The 14,943-nt window shown below is 37.8% G+C and overlaps 1 protein-coding gene across 5 annotated transcripts in view; it reads right to left on the reverse strand.

Annotated features, from left to right (window-relative positions):
* The window catches only part of LOC119652793 (integrator complex subunit 3 homolog), a 105,868-nt gene that overhangs the window by 26,416 nt on the left and 64,509 nt on the right, over positions 1-14,943 (reverse strand). The window lies entirely within an intron of this gene.

The raw sequence follows: 14,943 nt of genomic DNA on the forward strand, positions 1-14,943 counted from the left end.
ACCTCCAACTCGCCGATGTTGTCCTTTTTCTAGGTTCCCATGTGGACTCATGCGTCGGTTTAAGAACAGTGGAGTTTCGTACAATGTAAGTATCCAAAAGGAGAAGTTGAGTTGAATATAATCTCGCATAAGTAATGGATTTGATTTCTTTTGGAAATGTGCACACTTTTGCCATTCTTGAAATTACCAATTATTCATTTTAGTATAATTAGTAGAACTATAAGGCCGGCCATTCACATAGTGGTTGACAGTTGACCTATGCAGGTGAAATTTGGAAAGAATTATTTTTCACTTCTTCTTAGTTTGCCTGTTAAGTTCACTCTTCTGCTCACACAGGCTTACTGTATATATACTATACCACTCCACTATACCGTCACCTGTATGAACGGCCTTAAAATCTATACAAATCTTGGAAGTTACAAGATTGACATGTTTCCCAATAAATTAATCCTTTTGCTTTGGTTTTACAGTTAATTGGAGTTGATATTTCTTTAATTTGTTTTGTTTTTTTTTCTGTAGGAATCAGTATGCAAATTTTATTTGAATATGTCTGCAACAAAATCATATTTATAGACTTGGAATAGATAATAATTCAAACATGATAGTCTGTTTGCTAAGCTTACGTACGTGTCTTTTAAAAAGTTAAAATTCAGTAAATTCCTAGAAACTGTAGTTAATTAGCCAAATCGAAGTAAAAATACGAAATTATCAGTAATGAGGCTATAGGAATTTAATAAAGTGAAACAATAGGTCGCATTGACCGAAACTATTAAAAAATTTGATTTAGTGACTCAGTTAACCGTGAATCATGCTGAAGATACACCAAAGGTGAGAAATGTACCCACCTTTCATAGTGAATATTAAACATTGTCATTGCATATGGTGTCTACATTTTTCGTGTATTGTGTTGACCTACTACAAACATTTCCGCTTTCTTTTACCGTATTAGGAACAAAAAATTTGAATATCTTAATTTTGTGTTAATCGTGATATCTCCGCTGTTTTGTTTTCTTAGTTAGACGGGAAAATATTTTCAAGGTCCATGTAAAATCGGTTCCCAGTAGTTTTTTAATTTGGATATATTTATGTACCTTCAAAAACGAATTAATGTAAACGGTGAGCAACAAATTAGCACGTGTAAATGTTGACTCTAATCTTTTATTTCAGCGACAACAAAATGTCAACGGCATAATTATAAATACAGATAACATTGCTGAAGTCAAATTAATTTAATTTAAGCGGAGGAGCTACTATTAACAATTTGTGTAAGATTCAAAATCAGTCCGTCAAGAATGCAATACTTTTTGATATTTACATTTGCAATTCGCAATTGCATCGATTATCGACGGTAATGATGAAATTACAAAGCCAACGAAACTCGCATACCACATTCCTGGTTTCAATTTCAAATCAAGACAATTAAAATAAGTAGATGCCTTTCAAAGACTTTCTTTTTTCATAATCTTCGCAGGCGTGCTTTTACTATCTGTTTCAGAAATAAAACGGAAAGCCTTCTTTATGCACACTTCATCACAGTCTAATTATTTTCAGTTTTGCACGAAATTCAACAGAAAGGGTTTCGAATCCTCTGCTCTATTGTATTATATTAGACATTATGTGCATTTCCCTAGAAACATCTTTTTCTGTGTTTGCATTCATAGTATGCATGAATATTTGAAATATTTATCTTTCATTCTTGCAGTCATATCAATTAAAAATCATACACGCCACTCACGCTAACATTCGGAAACTAACGAGCCATGAATTTGATGGAAATGAGGAATTGATTCATTTCTGTGTATTTAATGAAAGTTTTCAAAAGGCGACGCATGCATTTATATAGTTCAGTAGAGTTTTTGAATATTTACACGAACTAGGAAAAGCATTGATTAGATCTCGCATGTGAATATTGAGAACGGATTAAAGAAAATTAAAAAATTGCGATTGAATTGTTTGATTCAGCTATTATTTCGGTATAATATAGTTCTTTGGAGTATGTTAGGCACATTAGTTACTAAATTTACTTTCCGATATTTCCTATAGAGTTTTTAACATTCATAAATCGTTCATCATCCACGAACAAGTCGCGAAACTGCAAACTGAACGCTTCAAGTATGAAAAGGGGGCATTTATCCCACTTGTACTTAGCTCGTAATGTTCATGCAATTCATTTATCCGCTTTCGTATGATACTGACATTCAAAGTCTTATAGATATTTGGGTTAGGTAGTTCCTGAGAAGGGGTCCTTGAAGTAACTGACTCTTCCCAAAACCGCCGCACCAACTTTACAACCAATGTCAAAACTAATATTGGTACTAATCGAGACTTTTAATTTTATGACTATGTTCGGTGAAAAAATATTTTCGTGTGTTTGGGGCTCCTCCTTAAACTCAACGTGGAACTACTTTACTCACTACATGCAAGGGGATTCACAACTCGTTTTTAGTAAATTTCGTATAAATAGGAGTAGTCATTTTTGAGATAATAAGTATGACAGACAGGCACAACAGAAAGCCAGTACTAAGTCCAGAAGAGGGAAAGCATGCAGCTAAAGGACGAACGCCGAATTCAAATGCGAACGAAACGATTGTTATCTCCAGAAAGAGTAATCTGTCCTACGTGGAGATACTCGAAAAGGTCAAAGCTGATCCCGACCTAAAAGATCTGAGTGGGAACGTGAACAGAATTCGAAGAACTTAGAAAGGGGATCTCATGTTCTAACTAAAAAGATGCAGCGTAGGCAAAACTGATGACTCTCGCACTCAAGTCAAAAACTCACTTTCCACTGCCTTGAAAGAGCAATCTAGGTTGGAAGAACTTGTAGAGGAGTCAATTGTAAGTTTACGAAACGCGTATGGCGGTACTCAAACGCCTAAAATACGAATACCAGCGGAGGAAGCGCAATTGGAATTTTCCCACCTATCTTGCAGTTATTGTAAGCATTTAGCAGAAAGGAGGCTTTGGTATGACACCGATGACGGACCCCAGGAGTACGTTGTCTCCATTGGGCCTACCACTGTGGAACATAATATATAATGACGTAAAATGACAAAACTTTTTGGTTATGGCCAGGGTTGTGAGCTTGATTATGCTTTGTGCGACCCCTATTTGGAGAGACGCCTTAAAGATGAGTGTAGTCTACAAGAGAGCAGCCCTTAGGGCGTGCTTTACCGCCAGGACTGTGTACCGTCATCTCAGGAATAATGTTGGTTGACATCTTGGCGGATAAGATGATAAACATATAAAATGCGAAGCCTCTCTCTCCCTTATCGCAGACGAAAAACGCGGAAAGGGAGAGATGTGTGAATAGATGGCAAGGGCGTTGGTAGCACTTGGGTAAATGTGGGTGAAAAAACCCTAAACCCTACTGCCTAAATTTCAAGCCGATCAAATGTTTTGAATTTTAGGTCCTTTCCGGAAAAATGGGTTTAAAATTTAAATTAATAATTTTTATACAATAAGGTAATATTTTACCGTTATAACAGCTATTCCTGACCCATACAATTTATCTTTCTCTGCTTCAAAAAGATCCTCTTTGAAGTCTCGGTGCTTTCCATATTTGCTTGAAAAATTCACTGATTATCTTCGTTCGCAGCATATGCTGCATTTTTGTCATCACAAAAACTCACTGAGGAAGAGGACAACTGGGCATCAATGAATAAAAACTCATTATTCGGCTTTTTTTTAATTATAATCTCGAACAGCTTTTGCTTTGTCTTTTTGAAGCAAAATAATATATCTTTCACTGTATTCGTAGTGTTGTCTCCCTTAATTCGATAATAAATTGATTAGCTCTTTAACACGAAGCATCATAAGCCGGCTCGAAAAACGGCGATTCTTAGCTACTTCAAGCGGTAGACGCTACTTACTTAGGGCTCGAGTATTATATATGTTGAGGACCAAGAAGAAAGCACCCAAAGAAGCACTATAAACGAGATCTCCTGCCCAGCTTGTAGAATGGTTTATATAGGACAAACCAAACTGCACTGGAATGAAGGGGCCGAATCAGCAAAATAAATAACCACCCATATATAAAACTTCCAGTACAAAATCACATAGTAGAAATAAGATACCATTTGTCCTGGAATAAAGCGGAGATCAGAAGTTATCATATTTCAAATTTCCTACTGAAGAAATGTTGGAGAATGATATGACCCACAATTTTTCTATTGATGATATTGGACAAACTTTTAGGGAACAATTAGGCTAGAGGCAGTTAACGTAATAGGCCTATTCGGCAATTAGAATGTTGTAAAATATCTATATAAATCCAAAAACAAAGAATTTGAAGGGAACACACTAAAGAAGGGGGCAGTTGGTTGCGAAAATAGATTATTTTTCTTTCCTAACAAAAACCTTTAGCTAATAAAGGAACAACTCTGGAGAACCTTTATTTATCCCTAGGCTAAAAAACTGCCTCCTATCACTACTACTCGCACTATTATCTTATATTTAGATTAACCACAGTAATCTATAAGTGAAAAACAATTAAACATATTTGTTGGAATAATAAGACATGTAACACCATATACTCCTTGAGATGGAACGCCAACGATCTTCCAAAAAAGGATTTTAATAAAACACAAACGACTCTACCTCTACCCTGAGAGCAGCGCAGTAGTGCAAGGGCGTTGTTTGCTCACTTATGTACTCGTAATTCGAAAAGAGCCATGGGTGCCAATTAGAACAGCTACAGCAGGATCCTGATGGTGATTTACACTCATTTAATGAGAGCAAATAACACCAGTAACCATTTTCGGTCATACTATTCCGAGGTAAAGGTGAGATAGCTTCTGAAGAACTGACTGTGCCCTGGACGAAACAGTCAACTATTTTTCAATTTAAATTATTGACTATGGTCAGGGAAGCAGAAGTCATAATATGCAATAATGCTACCACATATGGCATCACAGGAGTTCACTTACGGTAAAGGCCACATCCACCGCTGTCGCATATTTGGAATAATGGACAGAATATCGGTGGTATTGACCAATTTGTATATGTGGGAAATGTTCTCTGTGGCGACAGCCTTGGCCAAACTTGGTGTCGTCTAAGCATAAGTAACACTAAATTCACTTGTGCTGTACTGATCAAAATTTCTGATCAAAATGTGGAAAGGGAAGTACATCAACACTAAAGTCAAATTGATTTTTGTCCGTGACGGCGCTCGTGGTGCTCTCATATAGGAGCAATACCTGCAAAGTAACCATCATGGCTACTCGGAGGTGATGATCTTGATCGAAGTATGGGCCAGAAATCCCTGAACGAGTTGATCAGAAGGCGGAAGTGGCAGGGGCAGGTCACATATTGATAAACGGTCACACGGACAGGATGCATTAATTGATGCAGAACAATTGGAGCCACCATGCATGATTGAAAATAAATGCTTCGAAGAAGATGATCAGATTAGTCTAGAAAATCAGATAAGCCTAGAAAATCTGTTTGATAACAAAAATTTGCTATTTATTCATTTACGTTTGATTTACTTAGAATACGAAACCGGCAACGTAGAAGTAAGAAATTTGATGGGAGGATAGCAAGAAGATTCAGAAAATTCTGGCTGAAATGAAAAATTCCTCATCATCACCATATTTTAAATATTTCGTAGACGTAGACAGCCAGAAAAATAATCAAAGATTGTGCTTCAATATAAATGCAGAGAGAAAAAACTCAACGAACTCGTCCAGGGATCAAAATGAAGGCAAGAATAAATTATCCTTTTTTCCAAATTGGCAGGTGATTGGTGATCATCAAATTATGTTAGCATTTTGCCATTTCGGCGGTCCTTGTCAAAAAAATCAAATCAATTCTGCTTTGCAAAATTGATAAGTTCCATTTAAATGACTTAGCTTTGTGTTCCTGCTCGAAGATCCGTGAAGTTAGAACTAATATTTAAATTTCATTGAACTGACAGCTGATTTATTATGAGAAGACAGATGGTTAACATATATATGTATATCCATTGTCATATAGTGATGCCTAGAGTCTGCTACAAAATGGAGAAGAACTACATCTTTCAGGGAAAAAAATCTGCGATATTTGAGTCTTCGGTATAGAGCTTCCTTTTCAAGCATTTTTTACTATGTATATGTATATGGAATTTGAAATATGGATGGAAATAAGAAGAACATAACAGCATACCTCCGCTGGATCTTCCTAAGTAGTCAGAGACCCATTGGCATTGCACCAATAAATCTTATCAATTATGGAACGAAGAAAAGTTATAATAACCGGACACTAGTTTATTTTAGGTTTATTCAACATGTGCCCTGCAACAGGCAATAAACTGAAATGCCTAGTTTTACACAATTGATGATTTCTCGGAAGTTTTGCTTTTGGTCTTTATCGCGGGAAAATATCGCGTTGGAGAATGAGGTACACGTTCATATCTGCGCAGAGTATCTTTAATTCGTAAGATACCACTGAAGATATTGCATTCGTTTTATTCTCACAATTTGAAACAATGTTAAGAGGGCGTCTTTCCAACTCGTTTTAGTGAAAAGATTTTCGTAATAACAGTAAGCACTGCGATATGTTAAATAACTTCCTTTAAAAATATATTTTTTATAAAGTTGCAGCTCATGTAATTTTTACCGCTGCTCTCTGCTCGTATTCCAGTGACAATGTAAAGATAGTTTTAGTAAAGATGCTGGATATGTTTGCACCCACATAGCAACTCAAAATTTTGTTATTTCTCTTGCACAAATGACCGTATTTGTTAAGATTAATTCCACTGAACTACTTTTGCCTTCACTAGTATCTATTGCTCTTGTGAACAAACAATTCACAAGCTAATAATAAAAGATACAAAGAAGGCATCACCTTTCATGCCAGGAAACTATTTATTAATTTTCTTTGTTGAGTACTTATTGAAGGAAATTGTGGCTAATATTCAGAAATGATTATAAAGTCATTAAATCGCAATAACCATGATTTCAGTGAATTTAGATACTTTGCGTTAATGTATCAAATTATAATGGGAAACGTGTTTCGTGAAAGTACAAAATTGGTGCTGAGGCTGATGACTGGCTCTTAGGAGTGAACAATTGCTAGATAGGCAGACCCGTTTAGGTGATCTAAATTCATTGGAGTATTTCATTTTTCATTCTATTCAAATTCAAAGCACTTTGGCAACGTTTTTCGTCTCCTCCTTGTTGTAACTCATTTGTGGCAATTTCAGTGATTTTGACTTGCATTAGAAAGATAATGAAGATACAACGTCGCTTACTTTTAACGATGTATCTGCTTAAATTTTCTTATGAAATTCATGGCTATTTCACATATTAAATCAACTTTACAAATCACCTACTATTTGCTATCGTTTTACGTGGATTTTCTCGGATTAATGTAGTGGCAATTGATTACTCTTTTGAGTAGCTATTGTGTTAATCCATTGCTTGAAAATTAGTATGTTTAAATGTTTTTGGAGATTGTGGCTAGTGTTGAAATGTATACGTACACAATTAAATTATCATGTTCTGTGATTGTGTTTTGAAAGTGCGTGCGGATTAGCCATAGGTGTTGTTCATCGCGTTTCCAAAAAAGTTTGATACATCATTGTGAAAGACAGATTTTATAATCATCTGGAAAGACGATTCTTTGCCCCTTTGCAATGTAAAAGTAGGCACAGTTTGGCCATGGTACCCACAATGAAAGCAAGGATAACAGCTAAAGCCCAATTGACTTTGCATACAGTATGTCGGAGTATCCATAAAAGAACTTGTGCGTCGTCAAATGCCAGAATTTTTAATCAAATTTACTATGTTTTTATAGAAAGTAAATGGGCCTTCAGCATATCTGATATCCTCGCATTTCGATGAAGAAGTTTGACAACACCAGTCATGGCGTATGAGCTTGCTAGGTGAATTTTGAAATTTCATCCTTAGAAACAGTCACACCCCTCCAGAGAAAACTGAAGTTTACAAGGCGGTTTTGTGTTCATTATAATGCATACGCATGTCGTGTTTTTGAATTAATATACGGGAGCAAATGCCACCTAACAACCACTTTGGTCAAGCTGCTCCCAGGGCAGAGGTGAGGCAGCGTCTGATGAGTTGCCTCTGCCCTGGAAGAAACCGCAAGTTATATGTTTTGCAACTTCAGTGCTTGTCCAAGGATGGTTTCGGGGACTACAGCCGAGAAAGTATGTAGCTTTGAAACTGATCTGGTCCGTCATTAAGTGGATGGCGGACTAAGGAATCCCTCGAGTTTTAGTCTTGAAGTGTGTTAGAGCACTGCATTCAAGACCGTAACGGTGCACTACAGGATTACAGTACCCTATAGGAGGCAGTGTGGTCAGCATTGGGCTCGTCTGAGATTATTACCGTGATTTGACTCTTAAGTGCTCATTCACACCTGAGTCGACTGCTATCCGACGTCAAATCATGATACAAATTTCACTGCCACCAGTGAGATTTGAAACTCAGCTATCCGGACACTATCGGAACATATAGGATTATCAATATAGGCTCGCATTACTATCTATGTAGTAGGCATTGTGTCCTAAACGCGAATAGCAACACCACCTCCCATCAATTCTGACAGTCAGGTTGGAGTTAACATTGCAGCCATCGTTAACAAGCTCTCTGTGACACCTACAAAATAGATGGAGCAATAACCGCCACTATCCGATGCGTTGGAGTGGAAGATCGACAAATGACATTCACAAACACCTGAAGAACATTATGATCAGTGTTTTCGTAAACGTATTTCGCCCCAGTCGAATAGATATAAGGTTGAATATTTGAATGAATTATTCAAAAATCCGAATAGCGTTTACGCAAACTCTGGACGACGTACGATCAACCGTGCATTTGATCATCATACGAACCATGGGTCGCCAGGATCCAAACTAATTCAATATTGAGGCGACCATTCAGACTATGCAATTCATCGGCTTATGCCTATGAGAATCAATACATGATAATGGGCAACGAGGTGATGTCCCTTCAATATATGTAAGAAAAGGTTATACCACACAGGATACCATTCTTCATTCTCCATTATCTTGCTAGGCTGAATAGCTTTATATGTCCGATCATCGGCCCATATCAAAGAGGTTTCATTTCTGGAAAATCAGCAGCAACAGCTGTTACAATATCATCAATTGCACATCTTTTCGTCAACGTCAAGGCCGCCTATGAAAACATAGTAACGGCATAGCTTAGCTTAGCTTAGCTAAGTATCCCAACTAAATGGGTAAGTTTGACTACGGACCCTGGTAAAAGTTGCATAATGACTTTCGAGACCTTCTACTATCAACAACGGTCTATGGCAAAGGAATGCATTCCTCTTAACCTGATTTGAGAAACCGTAATCCGCAATGCCCTACTCTCTTCAAGTTGATTCAACAGCTAGACGATATTGACAAGATGGGAAGAATAACCCAATTTATTCAAACTGTGTTCATCTAGATTGGAGATCTTTAGCTGCATATTAATGAAGGCAATTCGAAGTATATCATGATGACATTAGTACTAAAAAGAAAAGCAACAAAAACATCCAATGGCACTGGTCAACTGAAAACAAAATAGGGGAGTGTAACTTAGAAACTGTTGAAAATTGTTCCTATTCAGCTACGATGCGGCGAATGGGTTGCAATTCAGCTTACAAAAGCTTTTCCGCTCAAAATGTCTCACCATAGGATCAAGGGTCCTAATGTACAACACAGTAACCTTGTCAGTCCTCATGTATCCCTCGGAGACTTGGGTTCTTAGAAAAAATTCCAAGCCCTTCGCATGTTTGTACTGCTATATTGTTATTCTGGTTTGACTCCGAATCCAGCCACGTTTGAAATTCCTTTACTCCTCCCCTTCCTCCAATTTGAAATGATAACTTCCATTGCGAGATTTTAGTGAATGAACAGCGTTGATATTTAAAAAAAAAATGCTGTAGGTAGGTGCCATTTCCGCAATCACATTTAATGAATGAGGATTAGTAGCTAATTATTTTGGTACACAAGTCGGGCGGAAAACGAAACGAGTTGACTTCACTGTTGTTTAACTGAAGTCTCGATCATACAGTACGGAACTACCTATTAATACCAAGGACACTTGATTCTGCAAGTATAAAAACAATGCAGATGATGTCTGTCACACTCACTCACTTTCTTCAAAGAAATCCTTGGACTGAAAGGTTTGATGGCAATGTACCACAGATTTACAAAAGATGAGAATTAAACTGCCGTAATAAAATGAAAGTACATTTCGTATATAATATTGTTGTAAGGATCCTTAGGAGAGCTACAGGAAGACAAAGCTCAAACTCTCCAAATTATTAATGAGACCTTCCACTGCGACCTTCGAAATCTCCGAGGTTGAAAGACTCTTGAAGAAACGAAGGGTAATCCACTGAGTAAATTAAAATCGAATAATTAAAAAAGCATTCGTTTGCTGGAAAGACCAGACGACAAATGATTTCGCCATTAGAAAATATGAATGGAGAGATGCCACTGGGTGCGCAAGTATGGGCTCAAGAGGGTCACAATCCTAATTCACTGCCAACTTCTCTTCAAATTTTCAAATTACCGTCGGGCCCCGTGGTAAAATCATGCAGAAAATGGGCCCCGGAGCTCACCAATTATCCCTTTTTGGCATTGATATTTCTATTCTATGCCCCCGAGAATACTAAGAGCCCGGCGAGGTGGGATCTCCCTCTTACCACCCCCTTCTCGCAAGGTGAGGCAGACCCTGCCCAATATGGAGCGATGGTATAGGTCAGGACGCCAGACAGCTTTTAGGGATATCGAATTGGAGGAAGGCAGGCCTAGACCGGATACCGGTTGTTGCACCGTTGAGTCGATGAATAGATGGTGCAACTGTTGTCCATATTCCAACAGTTTTTCCATCGCTTGCCGCACAGAGAAAATCTGATCTGTTGCTGATTTGCCAGGAGTGAAGCTTCTTTGGTATGGGCCAATTATGTATTCGGCATAGCAAGATAGCGGGGAATATCTTATAGATGATATCCAGCAACGTGATACCTCTATAATTACTGCACTGTGTGATATCTCCCCTTTTATGAATGAGACAGATAATGCTTCGTTGCCAATCGTCAGGCATTGATTCGCTGTCCCATACCGTGAGCACAAGTTGATGAACCACTTGGTGTAACTGGTCGCCTCCATATTTAACCAACTCGGCTGTAATTCTATCGGCTCCAGGCAACTTATGATCTTTTAGCCGATGAATTGCACAGACAGTTTCTCCTAAACTTGGTGGTGGCAGTATTTTTTATGTATGGGACGTATAATATCACGTTACCAATCATTAGGCATTAATCCATTGTCCAAAATCTTGATGAGCTGCCTAATGTAGTTTCTCGCCTCCATATTTGACCCGTTTGGCCGTAATTCCATCGGCTCTTGGTGACTTCAGATGCTTAATCCGATGATTTGCATCGACTGTTTTTTCTATGCTTGGTAGTAGTAGCAGTAACCTCCTTCCGTTGAGGCACTTCTCTGAGTTCTTGATAAGTCTCTGCGTTTCTGATATGCGGCATTCTTTTGTTCTATTGCTTATTAACACTTTAGCAATGAGATAATGATCCGAACCTATACAAACCCGTATAAGTTCTCACTTTCAACATAACTGAAAGGTGGTGGTGATTAGCACATGGCCAACCTGGTTAAAAGTAGTTTCGTTTGGGGAGGACCATGTTTATTTGCGAACCTCTTTCCGCGCAAATCAGGTACTTCCAACAACCATTTCGTGCTACATTGCTAATTTAATAATCCACAGTCTGTTGTCTTTGGTAGATTTATGCAAGCTATGACGGCCCACAAATCGGCGAATACGGGCTCCCTACTTATTTGACATTTAAAATCTTCAAGTATGATTTTGGGGAGGCTTGGAACAGAGTTCGACGTTGTAGTTGTACTATTCTGTTATACTACCTCGTAGAAGATAGCAGAGTGCATAGCCGTTCGTTTATATTACCAAGGCCGATAAGAGCTCGTTTAATTTTTTCGCTGGCTAGGAAACTTACTCCGAGTACATGGTTTATTAGATGACCGCTATTATATATGGTGTAATGGCTCTTCTTCAGGAAACCTATCCTATATTGGGACACAGAAGCTTGGCAGCTTCTGTACAGGGAACGCAGATTTCATGAAAAATGCAAAAAATGTTTGCCATTTCAACCTGCAGAACCAGTTGGTGCAATTTGTCCAGGTTTTCGGAAGAACAACTATGTTGATGTTGTGGGGTGGGTAATAATTCACGTTTCCTCCTGGGACCGAGAGTACGCTTTGACTGGCTATCACCCAACTTTAAAATGTTACATTTAAACTTTGCTCCCAGTAACACAAATAAGTACTTCAGGGAAGGTTGATAATTTGGTGTGCTGAAGGGTGCGAGATTTACTCCGAAAAGTTTTTGAGAGTTATTGTAATGAGCACCTTCATCTTATATAAGCAAACCTTTTGAAAAAAGCTTCCTTTGCCATATGCTAGAGAAAAACCCTGGTGGAATTGTACTAGAATAGCAGGAGGGGGATGGCAAGAATACTCTTAAACAAAGTTTTGAAAGCCGAATCAACTAAAAACTGCATCATAACGATTCCAATCCCATTGAAAATGATCGTGAAACGGCAGGTCACTTGCTCTAAGTCCATTTCTTGGACGCCCGCAAGATAACAATTTTGTGGTCGAACATGGTTGTCAGATGGTATGTAAAATGAAGCATTCGATTCGGCCGAATTACTGGTTAACTGCGGGCTATTTAGGCGTAACTAACTGTCAACCTGATCGTAGATAATTGCCTTTAAGAAGAGTGGGCTAGTTATCTTAATTGAGAACGTTAAGTGGGCAGTTACTAGCTATCCATTTTATTTGTAGTGCAGATTTTGAATTGTTTACATACACATACCATCTAGTAACCCATCTAGTCTGGGTAGCTGGGTGGTTAGAGCGCAAAGCTGTCGTACGGAAGGTGACGGTTCAGATCTCATTGGCGGCAGTGGGATTTGTATCCTGATTCGACGTCGGATACCAGTCGACTCAGCTGTGAATGAGTACCTGAGACACATAAGAGTAATAATCTGGGGCGAGCGCAATGCTGACCACATTGCATCCTACAGGGTTCTGTAATCCTGTAGTGTACTATTACGGTCTTGAATGAAGGGCTCTAACACACTTCAGGGCCTAATCCAATATGGATTGTTGTGCCAACGAATATTATTAAACTTTGCAATCAACCGAAATTATCGGCACGAAACTAAAGGTTGGGTTAGATTATCATTGAAAATTATACAGTCTATAGGATACGAAGTTTTTCAAAATAGAGGTAAAATGGAAAACAACTAAGAACTCATACAGGTTTGATACCATTTACGTCGGTTTTTAAATTGATTCACACTGATCATATAATCCAATCCAATTATCTTTGAAAGAACATACTCTTGCATATTCATCAGAAAATAAGAACTGTTGCTGGATGGCTACTGATCCTTTAAGATTAAAGGGTTATATACAATTTCAGTGGGTGATTTGACGACATTTTCTCGATTTTCTTGCGACATCTTAGTGAATGTTTAATAAAAAGCGGTAAGCAGCATCAATTAGTACATTTTTTGAGGCACTTGTAAACATTTTTTTCAAGAAAAAAAATGGCGAATCTAGAGCTGTTTTACAAGAGTGTTCTTTTAGGAATGGTTTGCAGTGGACACGATAACTCGATAACAATTCAATCGAAACCAGAATTTTGAAAAGTTTCGAGAGCTTATCATATTATTTAGTCGGCGGCGATTTTATCTAAATGTTTACTTTCTTAGATGTAAAAATTCAGATTTTTTACTAAAAAAACTATTTTTTACTAAAAAAAACTATTTTTTAAAAGAATTAAAAATTATTCACCGATTAGCTATTTTCACAATAAATAAGTGGTATAAATTTGGCGTTGGTTGAACAAGTAGTTTTTTAGTAATCGTGTCCAACACAAAGCCACTTTTACAAATATTCGATTGAAGTTTGCGTTCTTCATTTTAAAACTCAATTTATTTAATACATCGAATTATCGATTTCAGGGTCAGAAAGTATCCCCTCTGCAGACTTTAGAACATCGATTTGATGTTGAATACAAGCCATTATAACTTGTTTTGTGGCAACTGCAAACAGTATATATGAAAGTTCAAAAGGCAATGCACAACTACGGAGGAGCAGCGAGGTAATGCGGTATAAGCAAATATAACTTCGAACAGAATGCCCCAATCGTTTTGATAATTGGTGAGAATATTCTTTAGATAATCTACTCAAAGAGTATGCCACCTTTTTTTTTATTTCCGGGACCATCAAAACTGTATATAACACCTTGGGGCATAATAGTTGTCATCGACGGAGCAACCAGTTGTTCGGAAAAATTACGACCTACCTACAAACGGAAACAAACTCCATTCTACTAACAGCAAAAGGACGCCTGCAACAGAATCAGCTGGACAATAAAATTGCAAGGATCCATTTAAACTTAAGTTCATGTGGATAGGCGAGTATATTTTTGAAAAGCAATAGGATACAGGAGCAAAAATGAAAACTCAGTGGGGCTTCCAACGCAACACCTCTTTTTCTTGTTCTTTGATGTTTCAGTCCCCTTCAACCTATCTTCACCTAAGCTAACCTTTACCATATGAACGTAGATTAAATTTTTTTATGAAGAAGGGTTCTAACATAACATATTTAAATATCTCCCATATTTGTCATATTCTGACGGTCCCTTCGTTATTATTACAACTTATTCTTGTGAGGAGTATAGGTACACTGTGCAACTTACACATTGAGGTCACAAAGAGCTCCGTCCGATATGTGCATAGCTATAATTACCACCACGAAGAATTCCCTAGCACATTAGGATTGGATCGCTCTCCTCGGATGAGCACCATGAAAACAGCGCTTCCCAACGATACTACCGGAATCTAGGAATTTAAGATTAGCTATAGAGCAATTAAATCTAT

This window comes from Hermetia illucens, chromosome 3 (genome assembly GCF_905115235.1).
Source record: "Hermetia illucens chromosome 3, iHerIll2.2.curated.20191125, whole genome shotgun sequence".
Taxonomy (NCBI): domain Eukaryota; kingdom Metazoa; phylum Arthropoda; class Insecta; order Diptera; family Stratiomyidae; genus Hermetia; species Hermetia illucens.